Raw genomic sequence first — 8,382 nt, 5'->3', positions numbered from 1 at the left:
TTGTGCCCATTTCATGGATGGGGAAACTGAGGTTTGGAGATAGCAAATGATTTGCCCAAAATGACATATCTAGTCAATGCCTGGTATTTATGCCCAGGCAGGCTGACTCCAGCGTTCACTACCTACCCACCACACCGTTACATCTTTGAGAGTTGAATGTATGTCTCACCACCATAAGGCGTGCCCCGAAACCCAGGCCCCTGTCTCTTCCTCCTCCTGGAAAAGCCTCCCCACTCTGGGCCTGAAGCTCTGTTTTCAGCAGAGCTGCAGCTTCCAGAAAGAAGGAGGGGCCTCTCACTCCAGGTCAGCAGGGAGCTAAGGTGCTTGTTGGCAGGTCCCTACAGTGAGGAGACTTGGGGATCCAGTGTGGGGAGGGAGCCCCAGGTCTCAGTCACTTCACTGGGGCTACAACCACTGTCCTGAGTCCCTGAGTCCCTGCTGGCTTTCCTGGGCACTGGATATAGCAGCTTGTGACAGCTCTGCCCTCCTTGAGACCCAGAGCTGAGCAGGAGGAGCCTGCCCAGAAACTGGAATGAATAGTGCCCTTTCCTCATGCCCCCTGGGCAAGGCAGGGTAGGCTGCGCACTGGAGCGAATCTGGGGGCTATGCTGAGCCCTGCATGGGACCAGAGTAGCTAAGGAAGGTCCCTCTCTCCCCTAGGTTAGTCTCAAACTCCTGGGCTCAAGCAATCCTCCCCCCTCAACCTCCCAAAGCACTGGGATTATAGAAATGAGGCACTGTGTGCAGCTTCCCTGAAACCTCTTTCCCTGTCCTTGTTTCCCTGTCCCTTGAGGCCAGGAGTTCAAGGCTACAATGAGTTATGATCATGCCACTGCACTCCAGCCTGGGCAACAGAGCAAGACCTTGTCTCTTAAAAATAAAAAAAAGTTTTGGGGAGACTGGGACAGGACTGTGCAGCTGGCAGGATAGTCACAGAGGTATCAGGGCCTGGCAGAGGACAGAAGAGGATGAAAGGGAGTGGTCAGTGGGCTCTGGGCTGGCAGGGGCCTCCCAGCTAGGAATGAGAGCAGGAAACAGCTCTGGGCAGACTTCCAAACTCCTCCCCCTCCTCAGACAGCAAGGGCTGCCCAGCTTGCACCCACAGCTTCCTGGTGAACACTTCCCGCTGTCCCTGCTGTGACCCCCCCCCCCCACATTTTGGTTGCTGTTCTTTACTAAGGGCTACCATATTGGCCAGGCTGGTCTCGAACTTCTGGCCTCAAGTGACCTGCTTGCCTCAACCTCCCAAAGTGCTGGGATTACAGGCATGAGCCACCGTGCCCGGGCCAAGCCATTATTCTTATTAGCTAGCATCATCTCTGAGGCTCTTTTTAAAATTATAATTCACATTCCATAATATTATTCATCCTTTAAAAATATATACATCAGTGGTTTTTAGTATAGTCACAAGGTTGAACAACCATCACCATGGTCTCATTTCAGAACATTTCATCACCGCAAAATGAAACCTGTCAGTGACTCACCATTCTGTCCCCCACCACTGGCAGCCACTAATCCATTTTCTGCCTCTAAGATTTGCTTATTCTGAGCATGTCATATAAATAGAATATACAGTCTGTGTGTGCTGGCTCACACCTGTAATCCCAGTGCCTTGGGAGGCTGAGCTGAGCAGATCACTTGAGCTCAGGAGTTCGAGACCAGCCTGGGCAACATGGTGAAGCTCTATCTCTACTGAAAATAACAAACATAAGCTGGGCATGGTGGTGGCTCGTGCCTGTAGTCCTAGCTACTCAAGAGGCTGAGGCAGGAGAATCTCCTAAACCTGGGAGGTCGAGGCTGCAGTGAGCTGATATCATGCCACTGCACCACAGCCTGGGCAACAGAGCAAGACTCCATCTCAAAAACAAAACAAAACAAAAAAACCCAAATGAAATATACAGTATGTGGCCTTTGTGATTGGGTTCTTTCACTTAGCCTAATGTTTTCAAGGTTCATGCATGTAGCATCAATCAGAACTGTATTCTTCTTTTTATGGCTAAATAATGATCCATGGCACGGATTGTTGATCAAAAGTGAAATAACAGGCACTTGGTCTAGACAGTATAGACCGAGAACGTATCCCCAAGTAGGTTCTGTGAGGTACAGTCTATAATTTTCTGACAGAGGGATACGCATAGCACAGAAAGTGCAGGAAGCAGCCTTGTGATGGAACACGGCATTCCTGCAATTCTGGTCTCAGCGCTGGGACGCTATTGTGTAAGATCAGATGAACTCTTTCTAGCGGGTGGAGAAAAACGTTAGGCATCTTAGGGTCTGGCAGAGGGGCTGGTGGAGAGCAACTGATTGCATCCTGTCTTTGTTTGCATCTGCTAGACAGGTTTATAGCCAGCACCTTTCTGTGAAATGTTTCACAAACTCCAGTCATGCAGGTAGAATGTCCGCTTTACACAATAGATCTAGGTTTTATTACCCACGTGCCTGACAGCAGCCACCGGGGGCCACCGTGAACATTTTCTTTTGAAATGTCCTTTTTCTGAGAGGATGGACCATATTTTATTTAGCATTTGGCAGTGTATGGGCAGGAGGGTTGCTCCCAATTTCTGGTTATTATGGATAGTGCTGTTGTCAATATCACGTATGTTTTTACTTCTCTGGGGTACTCCTAGAAGTGGCATTGCAAGGCCATATAGTAACTCTTCATTTAGGTTTTTGTTTTGTTTTTGTTTTGAGATGGAGTTTCTCTCCTGTTGCCCAGGCTGGAGTGCAATGGCCTGATCTTGGCTCACCCCAACCTCTGCCTCCCAGGTTCAAGCAATTCTCCTGCCTGAGCCTCCGGAGTAGCTGGGATTACAGGCATGCACCACCATGCCCTGGTAATTTTTTTTTTTTTTTTTTTGAGACGGAGTTTCACTCTTGTTACCTAGGCTGGAGTGCAATGGCACGATCTCGGCTCACCGCAACCTCCGCCTCCTGGGTTCAAGCAATTCTCCTGCCTCAGCCTCCCAAGTAGCTGGGATTACAGGCACGCGCTACCATGCCCAGCTAATTTTTGTATTTTTAGTAGAGATGGGGTTTCACCATGTTGGCCAGGATGGCCTCGATCTCTTGACCTCGTGATCCACCCACCTCAGCCTCCCAAAGTGCTGGGATTACAGGTATGAGCCACCGCGCCTAGCCAATTTTGTATTTTTTAGTGGAGACGGGGTTTCAACATGTTGGCCAGGCTTGTCTCAAACTCCTGACCTCAGGTGATCCGTCCACCTCAGCCTCCCAAAGTGCTGGGGTTACAGGCATGAGCCACTACGCCCGGGCTCCTTTTTCTTTTTGAAACGAAGTCTCACTCTGTCACCCAGACTGGAGTCCCAGGGGCGTGATCTCAGTTCACTGCAAACTCTGCCTACTGGGTTCAAGCGATTCTCCTGCCTCAGCATCCCCAGTAGCTGGGATTACAGGTACCCACCACCATACCTAGCTAATTTTTTTGTATTTTTAGTAGAGATGAGGTTTCACTATGTTGGCCAGGCTAGTCTCAAACTCATGACCTCGTGATCTTCCTGCCTTGGCTTCCCAAAGTGCTGGGATTACAGGCATGAGCCACCACACCTGGCCTCCTCTCCTCTTTTTAAAGACAGAGTCTGGCCAGGCGTAGTGGCTCATGCCTGTAATCTTAGCATTTTGGGAGGCTGAAGCAGGTGGATAACCTGAGGTCAGGAGTTTGAGACCAACCTGACCAACATGGAGAAACCCTGTCTCTACTGAAAATACAAAATTAGCCAGGCATGGTGGTACATGCCTATAATCCTAGCTTACTCGGGAGGCTGAGGCAGGAGAATCGTTTGAACCCGGGAGGTAGAGGTTGCGGTGAACCAAGATCACGCCATTCTACTCCAGACTGGGCAACAAGAGCAAAATCCGTCTCAAAGAAAAAAAAAGAAAAGAAAGAGAAAAAGAAAAGAAAAGAAATAGGATCAAGGGACTTCAGCTGTTCTCAGCAGGAGTGTTGGTTCAAATTACATCATATCCCGTCATGACTCAAAGCGGAAGCCCCTACAAAGCTGTAATTTCCCACGGGCATCAGGCTTTGCCTAGCCGAGGATGAAACCTCTCTACCTGTCTTAGACACCCCTAATCGCAAAGCCCGGCACAGACCTTTGCCACCAGAAGCCACCCTAAGTCAAGGTCCCCGGCTCTCAACTCTGATCCAGAGCTGAGATCCAGTGATGGGTCTTCATCACCATCACTGTGGTCACTCAACATCCAGCATTTATGTGGCACCCACGTATATCAATGCCTGGCCCATCCTAGGCATTGAGGATTCAGCTGTGAACAGGACAGAGGCTGCTTCTTACCATTGAGGAGGGGAATGACAGTAGATGACAACCTGCTGTGATCAAGTTTGGTAGGGAGAAACAGGGCCATGGGTGCATTGCAAGGAAGTACAACCAGGAGAGGCTTCCTGGAGGAAGTGATATGTAAGCTGAGACTTGAAGGATGTGTATAAACTCAGTGCTGTTGTCAGTAAAATGAAAGAAAGGAAAAAAAAAAGGATGTGTAGCAATTATCAGGCAAACAGATGTGGGAGCAAAGGGCGTTCCAGGCAGAGTGAAGGTTATCTGTGAAGGTGTATGGGGCGGTAGTGAATCCAGGTGGAGTGTGAGGGAGAAGGGACTGACAGGTGAAGCAGAGGTGGGTTCAGCACCCTTGTCTGGCTTTATGAATTCCCCTTTTTGGTGGTTTTTTTTTTTTTAGATGGAGTCTTGCTCTGTTGCCCAGGCTGCAGTGCAGTCATGCGATCTCAGCTCACTGCAACCTCTGCTTCCCAGGTTCAAGTGATTCTCCTGCCTCAACCTCCTGAGCAGCCGGGATTACGGGCACCTGCCACCACGCCTGGCTAATTTTTGTATTTTTAGTAGAGACGGGGTTTCACCATGTTGGCCAGGCTCATCTCAAACTCTCGACCTCAAGTGATCTGCCTGCCTTGGCTTCCCAAAGTGCTGGGATTACAGGCATGAGCCACTGCGCCCGACATGAATTCCCCTTTTTCCTCTTCCCCTCCAAAAGATGGGGCTGGAAGCCTGGAGGACCCCTCACGTGAGGGAAGCAAACTCCCTGGATCTTCCATGTGGAATGATCCCCTTTTGGAAAGCTCACTGCTCTTGGTGTACACTTCAATCCTCAGCTTCTGCCTCCTTCTCTTTCTGCCTGGGGCAGAATGGAGGATGCCACATCCCTTTGGCACAAAAGAGGCAGGATTTGGGGCTGAATGGGGCTACAGAGACCGTCTTCCTCAACTGCCTGCCAGTGCCCTCCTTACAAGCCCCGAGGCTCTGCCTGGCCCTTCCTGTGGCTCCTCTGGCTTTGTCCTGACTATCCTGTTTGGCTTGGATGGGGTCCCTGATCCAGGGAACAAGGTGGGATGGGGATGGAAGGGCACAGAGCCCTGACCTTGAACCCTTGGGAATGGCCACAAGCAACACTTCTTCCTACCCTGCCAAGGGTGTGGTGACTGGGGACACACAGGATCTTTGGACCTCACCTGCTCCTCAGATCACCCCAATGTCAAACTTGGGAGGAAAGGCTGGGTTAACCCTCAGGGAACCAGAGCTTGACAGGGGAGACTAGAAGATTCCTGTGTGGACCATTGAAAGGTTGATAGCAGGGAGGTTTTTGTTTGAGACTGAGTCTCATCCCATCCCCCAGGCTGGAGTGTAGTGGCGCCATCTCGGCTCACTGCTACCTCTGCCTCCCAGGTTCAAGTGATTCTCCTGCCTCAGCCTCCTGGATAGCTGGGATTACAGGCATGTGCCACCACACTCAGCTAATTTTATATTTTAATAGAGACGGGTTTCAGCATGTTGGGCAGGCTGGTCTCAACTCCTGAACTCAGGCAATTTGCCCGCTTCAGCCTCCCAAAGTGTTGGGATGACGTGAGCCACTGCACCTGGCCGATAGCAGGGAGTTGAGTGAATAGTCTCAACTGGGGAATGGTCCCCTTCAACCATTTATCCCACTCACCTCCACCCTAACCCATTGTCCAGATGGATAAACTGAGGCTTGGTCACATGACAACTGAGAGGCAGAGGCAAGACCTGAACCTGGATCTCCTCACTCCTGGGCCGGTGCCTGCTGCCGTCTGTTTTACTCTCTACACAGATAGTGGTGGTGGTGGTGGTGGTGGTATTGGGTGTGTCAAGGCTCACATTTGGGCTGCAATGAATGGAGCTTCAGGGCCAGCAAGGAGTTAACCTTCTCCAGCCCAACAACCTGGAAATGTGGCCTCCTGGGAACAGCTGGAGATGACAGGATGCTCTCTCACCTTGTCATGCTTCACTGGAGGTTGACACTTTCCTGGCCCCTCGCTCCAGAGGCATCAACAAAATGGGCTGAACAAAACACGTCTTGTTCCGTTTCTAAGACCTTGTCAATGCCTTCTAGCCAAAGGCCACAGAAACACACCCGGATAAAGCTGGGTTTAGTGCTCGTGGACTCGGAGAAGGACCCACATCTCAGGAAACGGAGGGGCGTCTAACATGGGGCAGGAAGGACTTAGAGGATTTGGGCTCGTGTTGGATGCTTTTGGGGAGGGTTCAGGGAGGTGGAGTTGGCTCTGAATTGTATGCTGTCACCAAGTGGGGGGTCATTCTGTGATTGGAGATCTTAGGGCTTTTTTTTTTTTTTTGAGGCAGAGTCTTGCTCTTATTGCCCAGGCTGGAATGCAATAATGCCATCTCGGCTCACTGCAACCTCCGCCTCCTGGGTTCAAGTGATTCTCCTGCCTCAGCCTCCTGAGTAGCTGGGATTACAGGCATGTGCCACCACACACAGCTAATTTTGTATTTTTAGTAAAGACAGGGTTTCTCCATGCTGGTCAGGCTGGTCTTGAACTCCTGACCTCAGGTGATCCACCTGCCTCAGCCTCCCAAAGTGCTGGGATTGCAGACGTGAGCCACCACACCTGTCCTTGTTTTTTGTCTTGATCATCATGGTCATAGGGTGGCCTTGTCTAATGCCAGTGATCTGTGAGATTGATTCTAACAGGATCACACCAAGGCCCAGCCAAGAGGGCCAGGCAGCTCCAGGGTGTCAGCGGCTGCTTCCTTGCTTCTTCATTTGAAAGTGAACAGCATGGAGCCCTAGAAAGCTGGCCGCATCGCACGAGGGGCAAATGTCAGCCATGTGTCATTTGTGGACCCTAAGGCTGCAAAGGAGGCTCTGCTAAGGTCAGGAAGCAGAAGCGCCTCTGGCATCAGATGGATCCTGGTCCTGACTGCTCACACTTTTGGACGAGTCGATTTCCCCCTTGCAACTTCATTCTCTGAACAAATGCTTAGTGAACAACCAGTGTATGCCAGGGATCGGGGGCCTGGGGCCAGCGCCTTAACTTCCTGGGACTCGGTTTCTCCCTCTAGAAAATGAGAAGATTCTAGCCTGGACAGCAAAGCAAGATCCTGTCTCTACAGAAATAAAAATTAAAAAATTAGCTGGGTGTGGTGGTGCATGCCTGTAGTCCCAGCTCCTCAAGAGGCTAAGGCAGGAGGATTGTCTAAGCCTAGGAGGTCGAGGCTGTAGGGAGCTGTGAACATGACACTGCACGCTAGCCCGGGCCACAGAGTGAGACCCTATCTCAAACAAAACAAAAAACAACAAAAAAAGAAAGAATGAAAATGGGACTAACCAAATTACTGCCTTACTCCCAGGCTTGCCGTGAGATCAAATGAAAAACTCAGTGTAGGACAGGTGCAGTGGCTAATGCCTGTAATCCCAGCACTTTGGGAGGCCAGGGTGGATAGATCACAAGGTCAGGAGTTCAAGACCAGCCTGGCCAACATGCTGAAATTTCATCTCTACTAAAAACACAAAAATTATCCAGGTGTGGTGGCATACATCTGTAATCCCAGCTACTTGGGAGGCTGGGACAGAGAACTGCTTAAACCTAGGAGGTGGAGGTTGCAGTGAGCTGAGATCATGCCACTGCACTCCAGCCTGGGCAACTGAGCAAGACTCTGTATAAAAAAAAAAAAAAAGAAAGAAAGAAAGAAAGAGAGAGAGAGAAAGAAAGAGAAAGAAAGAAAGAAAGAAGAAAGAAGGAAAGAAAGAAAGAAAGAAAGAAAGAAAGAAAGAAAGAAAGAAAGAAAGAAAGAAAGAAAGAAAGAGAAAGAAAGAAAGAAAAACCAGTTCAGGCAGAGTCCTGGAAATGCCACCTGGACCTCCCAGGGGTCCTCTGGGCCTCATTGACCACCTCTGCCTAGTGGGTCCATTCCAGGTTCAGCCTGCTCTGGAGAACAAGGCCCCTGCCCCACTGCCCAGGGACCTGAGGCTCCAGCTGGTCCCCAGGCAGGTCTGGGGCGGCACAAAGCAGAAGGAGGAGATCCTGGGGTTTGGGCCCCTCTGGTCTACACTTCCAGTGTCTCTGGAGGCTGG

Source organism: Callithrix jacchus, chromosome 7 (assembly GCF_049354715.1).
Source record: "Callithrix jacchus isolate 240 chromosome 7, calJac240_pri, whole genome shotgun sequence".
NCBI classification, from domain to species: domain Eukaryota; kingdom Metazoa; phylum Chordata; class Mammalia; order Primates; family Cebidae; genus Callithrix; species Callithrix jacchus.
Note: the sequence above shows the minus strand (reverse complement) of the source record.